Here is a 13,453-nt window from a genome sequence, read left to right on the forward strand (position 1 = left end):
TTTATGCGTTCGTTTAGTGATAAGTATGTGTATTCTTATGTTAATCTCTACGTAGGATAAGAATTTGACTTTAGTAATAAAATAGAATAACGTAACATAATTAATTTATTATATCTACGGACTAATCAAATATTGAAAAATATGATAAGTAGTATTTTAATCTGAGCTAGCAAACATGCTTTATATGTTCTTACACAGAGACAAAAACATTTTTTGCTGGGAGACAATTTGGCAATGAGCCGTCTAAGAAGCACTTCATATCATATCATATACATAATTATAGAAAAATGACAATTTGAAGAGAATCTCAGGCAAATTTTCTTATCATGTTTCCACTTTTTTTACAAGACGTGCTAATGCTTTCTGGTTTGAATTTTGAAATATGCTTCTAATTCATTTTAATGAAAATCATTTGCCTTCACCTTTAACATGTTCATCTTCAAATAAATCATAGGGTTAATAGGCCTTTATCTCTATAATATAGATCATTTTTTATTTTAGTCTCTGTAATTTTTTTTCTTCTTCTGATTTGGTCATTGTAAATTTTTTTTTATTTTGAAAAACCCCCTAGATCAGCTGACTGTGTATTTTTACTGATGTGGCATGCTGCGTAATCTTTTTCGGATGACGCGACACGCTGACTGTATAATTATTTTTATGGAATACACGTGGCATTTATGATTTTTTTTGAAAAAAAAAGAAATAAATTCTGGAAAAATAAAAATGATTAAAAAAATTAAAAATAATGGAAAAATTTAGAAAATCTAGTTAAAAAAAAAATTTGGAAAATTTTAAAAATCTGATAAAATCTAGAAAATTTAATAAAATAAAATCTGAAAAAATTAATATATTTAAAACAATTCATATTTCCATATTATTTTCAACAGCGGAAAAATAAAAAAATTGGAAAAATGAATTTTTAATTTTTTTTTTGAAAGTAAGAAGTTTTATTTTATTAAAAAAATGAAAAATTCAGCAACTTAAAATATTTCGAAATTTATGAATATAATAAGAATATAGCATTAGATCAAGAAGAATATAATTAAGGGATTGTTATTCAACACTATAACACGACTTATATATCGGTGTCAATCAATATCCATTGTATCATGTTATTCATCTGGATTATATTTTCGAATAAAATAAAATTCTAGAAATTAATTTTCAAAATCAAAATAATTATATAATAATATATTTTCAATTTTTTTTTTATAATTTTAATTTAATTCAGATTTTTTTGAAAATTTCGATATATATTAATTTTTTCATTTTTTCTAGATTTTACCAGATTTTTAAAATTTTTCCAGATTTTTTTTATACTAAATTTTCTAGATTTTTTTCGGTTATTTTTCATTTTTCCAGAACTTATTTCATTTTTTAAAAACATTGTAAGAATTTTTAATTTTTTTTTAGAAATATCATAAATGCCACGTGTCAGCGTGCCACGTCATCCGTAAAAGGTGACGCAGTATGCCCATTAGCAAAAATGCACAGTTTGCTGGCTCATGGGGGTTTTCCACAACAAAAAAATTTACAAGGACCGAATCCATGTTTTTTTTTTTACAGAGGGCAAAACCAAAAGTGACCTATATCACATTAGATAAAGGTCTATTAACCCTAAATCATATTAAAAATGTTGATTTAGCATTCAGTGTTCTATAAATAACACACACGCTAAATAGCTCTATAATTGCTCAATTAATTTATCTAACCTAATAAACAACAAAACAATGATTTTGATTTTGGTTTTTGTTCTACACAAACACAATGGAGCAAGCAAATGTTTGACTTCCAAAATGTTGAAGACAAAGTAATTGGATGGTATCTACGTCATTGTCAAATCTTCTCAATATTTGGTCAGTGTCAAATCTTGGAATCACAAGTATCAGAGTCTCCAAACAGACCAACACCTTAAAGAAAACGAAAAAAAGAAAGATAAAGCGTTCGACCTTAAACTTTAATTAGTTTTTCTGTAACCAAACACCTTTGATTAATTTTGAAATCTATGTATTAAAACGCAATCACTACAAAAACTACTTATTTCAGTCTGTTAACATGATCCAAATATGTAAATACTAACAAGAGAAATGATAGCAACATACATTTTAACACGCACTTTCTAACATTTATTTTGATTGGTCAAAATTCATAGGAAATCCACTAAATTTATACGAGACCCATATGATTTGGTGGGACGCATGTAAAGTTTAATTAATAAAAAAGAGTATATTAGAAAGTAAATTAAAATATGTGTTGTTAGCATTGCTCTCATACTAACAATAGAATGCAAAAATACTTCAAAAATGAAAAAGCATTGGTATGTCGCGTCCAATACTTCGAAATTATTTTTAGAACCATACGGTCCAATACTTCCATATACTTACTCATAACGTAAAAACATAATTGTCTTTTGGATGGAATATATACACATATTCATGTTTATATTTATTTTGGAAAGAATAATGCATGTTTATATTTCTTAAAGAAACGAATTAAAATTGATAGTGGGGTAAGTGTCCCCATATGCCTGCAAATAGGTCCTTCCCTAGTTGTGATCGTACTTTTGATATTATTCTTGCTTCTTTTGCCTTAACATTGGTTGATAGCTATAGGAACTATATATGTTGTCTTTCTTAGAGGCTTTTAGTCTTATTTGTATCTCGGTCTTGTTGTTAGGAGCCTAATTCCTACTTATTCATATTTTTTAGAGAATTTGATATTTTAATTGATGAAACTGGGTTTTCAATTTTCATGATGTTTTTAATTGTATGTAACTTTCAAATCTCGTGAATGGTGAATGTCGTATAGCTCTGCCACCAAATTAAGGTTGCTTCCATAATGAACATATTGGTTGTGGCATGTACATATATAAAACCAAATTAACAAATGGGGAAGGTAGCTGTTTTGGTGTAAGTAATTATATTGTTCACCTACTTGACCAGTTTCTTCCATCCCCTGTCTTAGTCCAGGTCCTACCAAGGCTTGGCCACCATTGGCTACCCACTTAGCCATTTGGCTCATGTTGCCTTCTCCATATGCATGATACCAAATTCCAAATTCCAAATTCCAAATATATACATATGTCAACTTTTCCATAGCTAATTAAAAAAATAGAAACAAAATTTCAGTTGCTCAAACTAAATAACCAGCTCCATTAAAACTTTCTCCACCTTCATATTAGAGGTTTCATATAAGTTCAAAATTCTTAAGCCCCTTATTAAGAGCAATGTATTGACCCTGTCAAAATTGTTGTGGACCTAACTTAGAAGACATCAAAACTTTTTTTTACGTCAGCCGATAATGTTTTGAGTTGAGATAGGAAAATGCTTAATGGTGCGAAAAAAAAATCAAGAACAAAAATAAAATAAAGATTTTAATTCGTGAACCACTAGCTATTTTCGCACAACGACCAAGTTATCAATTTAAAAAAGAATAATGCTATTCATAGCGAATTTTAATTTCACTAACATGTGTGCATTCATTACTTCATTTGAGGGTCTATAAATTGACAATTATACATCTTACATGTAAAAATTATTTGTTGCAGAGCAGTGAAGGACATACAACAAACTACATTAAACATTTGTATATGTACAAAATTAACCACCTACGTATCCTTCCTAGGCTACAATACGTATAATTAATAATACTACTATATGATCGATATCTTTCAAATTTTAATCTACTAAGAAATTATATATATATATATATATATAAGCTAAATTGAGTGGAAATAAAAGAATTTGCTCCATATAAGCTAAATTCCGAAATCTTGATCAGCAGCTCAAAATAGAAAGAACAAGTCTGCACGCACGGAGGAAAATACACAGAAGAGGTTCTGTTTGCATGCACGTGGATATATATAATGCAGCAAATAATATAGTTATGAATCATGCAAGTAGTAAAAGTTGAGCAGTAATTCTACTCCAACCGTGATATCACTCATTACATTTATGATATAGATACATGATATTCTGTACATTTATATACGTACGTACAATATAAATTAACCGAGTCAGGTCCTGCATTCTGCTCTGCATAGCGTACAATACTACTACGTGTAGTAAATGATATACGATAGTATAAAGTTATAAACTTAATTTTACATTGGCCATGTTGAGTGTTGTTCACAAAATATATTAATTTTGGTCTCTTCTTTTGTGTTGTGAATAGTGTTTAACATATCATTCATTCATTAACTAGTTATTAATTATTCTGTTCTGGTAACAGATAACTTATTTAACAAGCAAAAAAAAAACTGCAGAGGTTTCAGTCTTCAGATATAGTAATACGAGTGATGCTCTAATTGTGACATCATAAGTTGCATTATTATACATAAGTAAGACCGATACATTAATTGTACACACGTGCACTCTCATGTACACTTCATTATCTCATTGATCTTGTTATTTTTTCATGCTATTGACAAAGATGATGCATATATTCATTATTATGTGTTTTTGGATTTTGCTGTTTTGATGCTTCATGATCAATATTCAATATGACATAGTACACTTTTACTCTCTGCAGTGAACAAAAATTCTATGGCATATTGCTTTTTAATGCATGCCCGTTTTAAAACTACTCAATCCAGTTTTAAATATATTTACAAAGTCAAACATATTTGATTTAAATTTAAACTTCGTTATGAACCGGCCAAATACCCATGCTCGAGAATAGGAGAACGCCCAAAAATACCTTTGACCCAAAATCCCTCATGCCGAGCAAGAAATCCAAACTATATAAAATCCCAAACCCTACTCACACCAACTCACGACCCAACGGTCTAATGGTTATCAATAACACTTCTGACCATAATGGTTATCCAACATCAATGGTAATAGAACTTTGCCTTTCGCAACAGCCTTCCAATGACTACATTCAACTGTCACATCGACGGTTGTATAAAAGTGTCCGTAGATCACGACTCAAGATACACTTTATCTTAAAACCTTTCACTCCTCTCCTTCTCTACCTTACTTGCATGCATGTACCTCTCAACTCGCAACCAAAATCTGCTTTCACCTTTTGTTTTACCGTAAAATTCTTGAATTTTTTTTAAAAATCTGCATAACGTGTTTTGTTGTTTGACTAAAGATACTAATTAACTAGGTGATGGCATTGGCGTGAGGTGGTAGGAGTGGAATAGTGGTCAGACGAGATAAGCTTTTGAGGTCTTAATTCCAAAGCCAATGAACTTTTATCATACACATATGCAATACCCTTTAATTTATGCAATTCTCAAGCGTGCGTCAATTTGTCAGGAATCAAAATTTTCACTGGAAAATGCTATGCGTCTCAAACTTTGAACCTACAATATTTACCACAATTTTTAAGCTCTCATATCATCGTCATTTACCACTTACTTCTAACCTGATTAACCAAACTCTATTGAGATGTGAGATAAGTACTATCAGGATCTACACTTGTACATTACTATAACTGCTGTAACCATTACGAAAACTAACCTCAAACTTGTCAATTTTTTGCTTAAATATTAATGGACCATGCTTTGGCATTATATTATTTAATTCAGGAGAATAGCAATTACTCCCTCCGGTCCTATTTATAAGAGAATTTTGGGTCAACAAAAGTTGATGTATCTAGTTAAAAATTCAGTCCAAATACATTCACTTTTGTTGACCTAAATTTCTCTTATAAATAGGACCGGAGGTAGTACAATGAATGGACCAAGACCAACTCAAAATATTTCAATTTGATAATGAATCTGGCTATTAATAAACAAATGAACTAAACTAGAATTGCGTATAATTTGACTTCTTTAATTCATGAATCGACTAAAGTTGAACGAAGTTGCACCATTTTGTCTAGTCCTTTTAACACAATGATATAGAATCTTGAACCACGAACCAAACGTTTGGCACACAATCATAACAATATAAGGACCATTCATCAGAGCCCACTATCATATAGGTATAAAGTACTCACTCCACAAGTACAAATGCCTAATACGAATTATGCAATTCAAAATAGCTGAAGACAGAGCCTTTCTTTATTGGTACTGGAGAGGCATATTCTTTTAATATTAAAAAAAATCAAAATATAGAAAGAAGAATTTAAGTTCTTGTCAAAAAAAAAAATAAAGGAAGAATAATTTAAGTTATGGATAGTACGTAAGAAACTCATTTTTGGTCCTTTAATGCCACAACATATACAACTCATACACATTTTACTATAATGATAAAAAATTATACAACTCTTAAGCTACCTATATTTTTTTTTCTTTTGGCCAAAAAAAAAGCAACCTATATTTTTTTAATCCAAGTTATCTTAAATTTAAATATATATTAGTTTATTTCTATGATACCGTATTTTATCTAAAATAATTCAACAATTTATATGTACTAGTATTATATTTAGGGATAGAGAGGATGTAATTGTTTATAATCTCAAATATTTTACTTAATAGCAATAATGATATTACTCCTTCGACCATATATATATATATTTTTTTTTTATCTATTTGACAACACATAATAATAAAAATAAAAATGCTAACTTGTCTACTCAAATACTAAAAAAAATGCATAAATTGGCTTCAAAATAAAAAGAAAGAAAGAAAAATGTATAAATGAAAAAAAAAAAAAAAACTTTTGCTAAAACACTCTTATCAAGTTTAGTGTATTTTACATTTACAACCAATATAAAGTGGAAGATATTGAACTTTGAGTGTTGCAATATGATTGAAGTTTTTTAATTTGCATTCCATTAAAACACCATATATATAGATTGGTTCAAGTGATAAGATATTCCAACCACATAAGCAAGTGGTGAGAAATTCAATCTTTGACTCTTGCGTATGAAAGAAATTTGATTGTAATGTGAGAAATCATCTTGAATTACTAACATGTTCTCAGACGAATATTAGTCGTCGCTAAGTGTATGTTTGGATTTGCGAGACAAGAATTGATATGAAGTAAATTGATTATGTTAACTTTGATTTGGAATAAAAGTAAGTTGAATGTAAAGTGATTTATGTTCATATATATTTATATAAAAGTGAATTTAAAAATAATTTTAAGACTTCCTTAAAAAAAAAAATACTAAAATCAATTGTAGAAGTCAATAACTACAAATTTTAACTTTAAATAAAATCAATTATCTATAGGTTTTTTCTAGATTACCTTTGAGGAATGGTGGATAATTTACCCACCAACCAATGAAAATGAGCAATTTGTTGGTGAGGTCAAGATAGTTCATGGATACCACTTAAAAATGTGCTTATGTGGCTAATGTGTATTGGTTGGGGTAAATTACCCACCAGTGGCGGAGCCAGGAATTTTATAGAGTCTGGGCAAAAAATTTATCGCAAAATGTTACTTCCTTCCTGCGAATAATTTCACATTTCCTACGGATATATCTTTCCTGCGGAACCTAAATCCTTGGCAAAATCTGCAGGAAATGTGTTTCCTGCGGAATTTACACAAAAATCTGCAGGTAAATCCGTAGGAAAAGCTAAAATTTCTAGTAATGGTTGGGTTTGCTAGAAAGAAAGTTGGAGTTGAGCCTGGGCACTAGATCAGGCTAGCTGGGGGGTGGCTCCGCCCCTGTTACCCACCATTCTTCCATGGGTACCCTAGTTGTCACCTTATCTATATTATATATAAAGAAAATTATCCCTTTCAGTATTTTTGGGCTGAATTTTTCTTTCCAAAAATACGCTCAATTTTCAATACAAATAACACATGTAACAAATGGATAAGAATAAATTTAAATATTAAAATAAAAGTAACAAACACGATATGAATATATATTTTTTTGTTTTTTTTTCCTTTATCATTTAAAAAGTGTAACAAATTAGATGAGTATATTTATACTTACTTTTTCATCATTTCAATTATACCCTTAAACAACTTTTTCTATAATAAAATTGTTGTTGGTGTCATTAAAAAAAAGAATTTAGGTTATATTTTTTGTTATATTATTGGTGTCATTAAAATAAGATAATCATGATTAGTTTGGTTTGTTATAACTTGAAAAACAACAAATATTTATATTTTTAGTCTTAATCAAAATTTCATAAAAAAACACCGTTTATAATTTTTAAACTTTAACATAATAAAAAGATCGGAAAAACGGGCACGTGAGTAATATTTTTCACTTCATTCTGTTTACACTGAAATTTGGTAAACAATCGCTGATTTCAAAGATGTTCACTTGCAAGATCAACCAGTAAATCTTAAGAGCATATTGTGCTTTTTATTATCTGTTTCAGACGTAATACTTGTTCTTAAAGAACTTTGATAAAAACAAGAACAAAATACAAACAATCGAATCCAACCCAGTTGAATCCAATCGAAGTTTAGTGTAAATAACAGTAAAGAAAATACTTAAAAATGCTTAAGTAAATTGCAAAGATGTTTAAAGAAATGTATTGAAATTGCAAAGATTTAATGAAAATTGGTGCACATATTCATACTTTGCAACTTGTGACTCGTTTGTCGCTTCCATACGGACAGTATTGAGTGTAAGTTTTGAGTATGATTGAATTGTGACCCGTTTTTCCTAAGAAAAACTACTATTTATACAAATAGACCTATAACTACCTAGTCATAGCCATTCGATTTGAATATCGAATATAGCCGTTACTATCTTTTGACCTTATCCACAAAGATGATAGCGCTTCGATAACTTCTCTACCCATCGAACTGGAATTAGCATCTTCGATTCTCGCCACGAACATTTATTCGATAGATTTTTATGAAGTCAAGTCCATCTTCTTAGGTCAAACCCTTGACTGTATTGAATGATATCCTTTTCACAAATATTGGCTAACACATTCATAATCATTTTTTACCTTTCAAAATTGAAAACAAACATATACTAAACGATGATAAAATATTATAACATGGTAATTCAAAAATATTATTGCATTAAAAAATTAAGAAGTCATCCCACTTTGTACCAATTATTTACTAATACGTGTCACTCATGAGACCATAGAGAAAACTATTTTCTAACATCCCATCCCATGGCAAGTCAATTTGGTTATGATAAGTGGTCCACTTGAAAAAGTCCAAACTTTGAACGAAGTGTCTATACCGTCGCATGCATTACGTTAGCATAACCAATAAGAATGCATATGAGTACTACTATCATTAAAATTGAAAAGCTTACAATGGCTGTATAGTACAAAGCACTGGCCTTACTCTTTTTTTTTGTTCAATATTTTTCGTTGTTGAATATTTTAATGAAGAGTAGCTAATAGCTATCACGTCACGTGGTAAAATGATTGTGTAAAACAATGGAGAACATAGATTCACGCAGAAACAAACAGTGACAGATATGGTCAGCAAGGTAAGCATGGGCCATGGGAATGGGGATGTTCTGCTTCCCAAGCTGAGTTGATGACGTTATTCATCGTCTATTGTGATTGTCCAACCAATTTTTCAGGGAAGTGATTGTGGTTTACTACTCTTTTCGATTTTACTTCCACCAAGTAACAACACAATAAATAATACTAGTGTGTGTTAAGTCATTAATTAATAAAGGGGACAATGTTAGTGTTTTGGTGTCTTAAAACTAAATTTTATTATTTATCATATGATTTGTATGGTTGGTGGATAAACCCTTTACTTTGTCTTGTGATGCTTATGACGAAAACTCTCGTTCTATTACCATCTCTAAAAATGACTCTTTTATTGGATAAAACTCATATGAATCTCACCACTTTATATATTGAAATCCTTTTCAAGTGTGGTATCTATGTGAATTTTATTCAATAAAAGAATGAGTGTTAAAGAGAGTTAGAAAGTGAGTGTACATAACACTCCTCATCCAAAATATTGCATTCAACACTTATTTGTATGGTAAAATTGAATGAATATTTGAACATCTATTTGCTTTACTACTTATGGAACAACCAGAAAAATATGTATTGACACGAAAACCAAAACAATAAAGAGGGAAAGTTAAAATATAATGCGAGTATGAGAGAGAAAGTTGTCATAAAAGGTTATCATAAAATGGTTGTACAAATATCATTTCTCAAATTGAATTCATTCAAACAAGTACTACATTTGCAGGGAAAATTTGTTGCCGTAATTACATGAAAATTGCTCTTCTCCCTTTCAAAATTGCTCATTCCTTTGACCCAGCAATAGTTAACTTACGCTCGACATTTTTCAGCGTGAGTTAACTCTCGCTGACACTTTTAAGATCGGTCGAACCGACTTTAATAAAATGTTATTTAATCGATTTAAAAAGTGTCAACATAAGTTAACTCACGTTGAAAAATACAGAGCATGAGTTAGCTCCCATTAACTCAAGGAAATGAGCAATTTTAAAAGGGAGAAGAGCATTTTCCAATCACACGCATTTAGGGTTGTCTATGCTGGATGAGGCTTTCAGTCTTGAGAATTGCTCTTCTCCCGTCTGTTTTACTCATTTTCGTCCAACATGAGTTAACTCACAGTGAAAAATACATCTATGTGAGTTAACTCACGGTAAAAATGCACTTGCGTGAGTTAACTCATGCTCAGCTATTTTAACGGGAACGAACATAAACAGATGGGCGAAGAGCAATAACTTAAGTCTTTTAGTTTTGTGCACACAAATATCATAGGAATATCTTAGGCCAAAGTTAAGTATGTAATTACCAATTTAGCAGGGGTGTGCATATAATAAAGGTTTAATTGCACTTTACCCCCTTATCTTTTGCTAATTGTGCAATTTTGCATCCCATATTTTTTTTGAGCGATTTTGCACCCGATCTTTTTGCCCCCTTTCTGGTTTGATGGACCTTCTTGTGTTTAATTGCACTTTTGCCCTCTATCTTTTTGCCAATTGTGCGATTTTGCATCCCTCTTCTTTTTTTTGAGCGATTTTGCACCCCATGTTTTGCCCCATTTCTCCTCTTTTAATGATGATTTTGAACAAAACACAATTGACAAAAGATGGGGTGCAAAATCGCTCGAAAAAAGAGGGGGTGCAAAATCGTACAATTAACAAAAGATAGGGGAGAAAAGTGCAATTAAGCCTATAATAAATCTCACATTTCTTAACCATGTTGTATTTTGCTGACTTGGGCTATCTGGATACGGATTGATATAAAAAGTTGATTTTAATCAATATCTAATTTTTTAATAAGATAATAAAATTTAAATTGTTAGAAAAATTATAGATTTTTTTTTTTACAAAAGACAAATGATGGATTATAAGCTATAATCTTAAATGCTACTTGAAGCAGCTTATTAAAAAAGGATATAAACTAAGTAAAAAACATTAAGCTCGTAAGGAATTACTGTCTTAAGTTTCCATGATACGTTCAAATGGGAAATATTTCAATTTGTCTGAAAAGTATAATACTATTTAGCAAAACTATTATTTTTTCTTTTGAGCTGAACAAAATTAAAAGTTGAATACTTAAAATTAATCAAATTGATCTCTATGAACTTACTTGTGAATGTTAAATTAATCATTATGTTCATGTTGTTTCAGTATAATGGTTTGACTCTAAAGACATTGTTGACAGATAAATAAAAAAATTAATCATTACACTTTTTAGCCGAAGCTTAAAATGTGACAAAGTTAGTCAATATGGAACCTGAACACAGCTCAAATTGGCGGGTGTGAGAAAGAAAAAGATGATTTATAGTTGTTTTCAATAAAGTAAGCCCAGGTTCCAAAATATGGGCTTTTGTTGCCGCTATATACACAGTATTTGATGGTTGCACAATATACTTCTCAAATTACTCACATTTTCTGAAGAAAAGAACAATAGAAAGTTAGTCGTAGTTTACTACAACGCTGAAAAACCCAAATCTGTTATGGGTCCGAGTCAATCAGTCATCGACTCAACCACAGAGATACAAGGGGGGTGGGAAGTGTTGAATATCGATGTCCATCGATCGACTCAGATGGAAGCATCTAGTTCACCAAGATGAAGATTATAAATTACGACGATGTAAGAACTATGTTCTTGATATTTGGTCAGCACAATACGAAATGATCGATCGAGTTGAGTTTTTATTCGTCGGATCTTTTGAAGATGTTCGAAATTTTTGTTTCGGCCAAGAACTTACGACAAAACCAGGGCTCTCATGGAGGAATCAAATTTAAATTTTAGGTTGTTTGATCCGTGATATCTGTCGTATTTTATTATGTTACATTCTTATGTTTTTGTTGGAGGATGTTGTATTATTAAATTGTATCATTATTTTTTTGGATTTAAGTTTAATTCATTGTCATTTTTGAAAATGTTGGTATTGAAGTTTCTTATACTCAGTGTAAAGATTCGCTACCCTTAAAAAATTTAAAAGAAAAAAGAGAACATGTTTTGTATTCAACCTAATGAACTATAGGTTCGCACATCAAATTCATTCATAAAAGATGAGTGTGACGAAAAAGAATGCATTTTCAAAGAATATATGAAGGACGTGTATTTGAGAACATGTTTTTATATCATGCTCCTTTGTAAATTGAAACATGTCAGTTGGAGTGACAATAAAATGATGTTCAAAAGAATATATTAGAATGCATTCATTTTTATCACTACTCATCTAATATGAAGGAATTTGATATAAAAACCTATATAGGTCATTAGGTAGCCTTAAAAAAAAAAAGTCATTAGGTAGAATACAAAATATGTTGTTTCTATTTTTTTAAAATTTTGAAGAGACTAGTAAATCATAACTCTAAGCATAAAACACTTCAATGCAATATTTAAAAAATTGCATTGAAATAAAATTCGAAATCATAATGATACAACATCAATGTCATGTAAAACTTCCTTAATTGTTTTATGTTCTATAATGTAATTGCAAATATTTTATGAGTAAGCATGTTCTGTTTATTCTGATATAAGAGTTTGTTAGCATCAGTTCTTCTACTTGTCCTTCTCGTTCTCGTGTTTCTTCTTCAAATTTTCTTTTCATAATCGATTATTTATGATTATGCTTAATTACTTCTTAATGATCAATTATCAATGCGTGTCTATAGTAATCGTGATTATGCTCTGTTTTGCTTTTTGATCAAAAACGAAGAAAAAATAGAGATTGTTTATAGTAATCGTGATTATGCTCTATTTTGCTTTTTGGTCAAAAACGAAGAAAGAATAGAGAATTAATAATTAAGATTGTTAATTAAGATTTTCTTGATTAATTAATATTTAGTTAGTTTTTTAATTTTAGTTTTTGCAATTTCTACATTTGGATCGCATAATTGATTAGCCAAATTTGAATTTCTATATTTAATTTATTTTCAATTGCATGTTGTGTTTTAGAATTTAAAATAATTCGTAGTTCATTTTTTTTTGAACAAAAAATTATTCGTAGTTCATGTTTATAGCTTCTATATCTTATATATGATCTGCATTTTTATTTTTCTTTAGTTGAATTTATGTTTCCAAATTAATTAAGTTGTAATGGTTCAGTTCGGTTGGTAACAATTAATTGTGGTTAACAACGGTTTGATTCGATTAGTAAATTGTCTT

This window comes from Medicago truncatula, chromosome 1, assembly GCF_003473485.1.
Source record: "Medicago truncatula cultivar Jemalong A17 chromosome 1, MtrunA17r5.0-ANR, whole genome shotgun sequence".
Lineage (NCBI taxonomy): Eukaryota > Viridiplantae > Streptophyta > Magnoliopsida > Fabales > Fabaceae > Medicago > Medicago truncatula.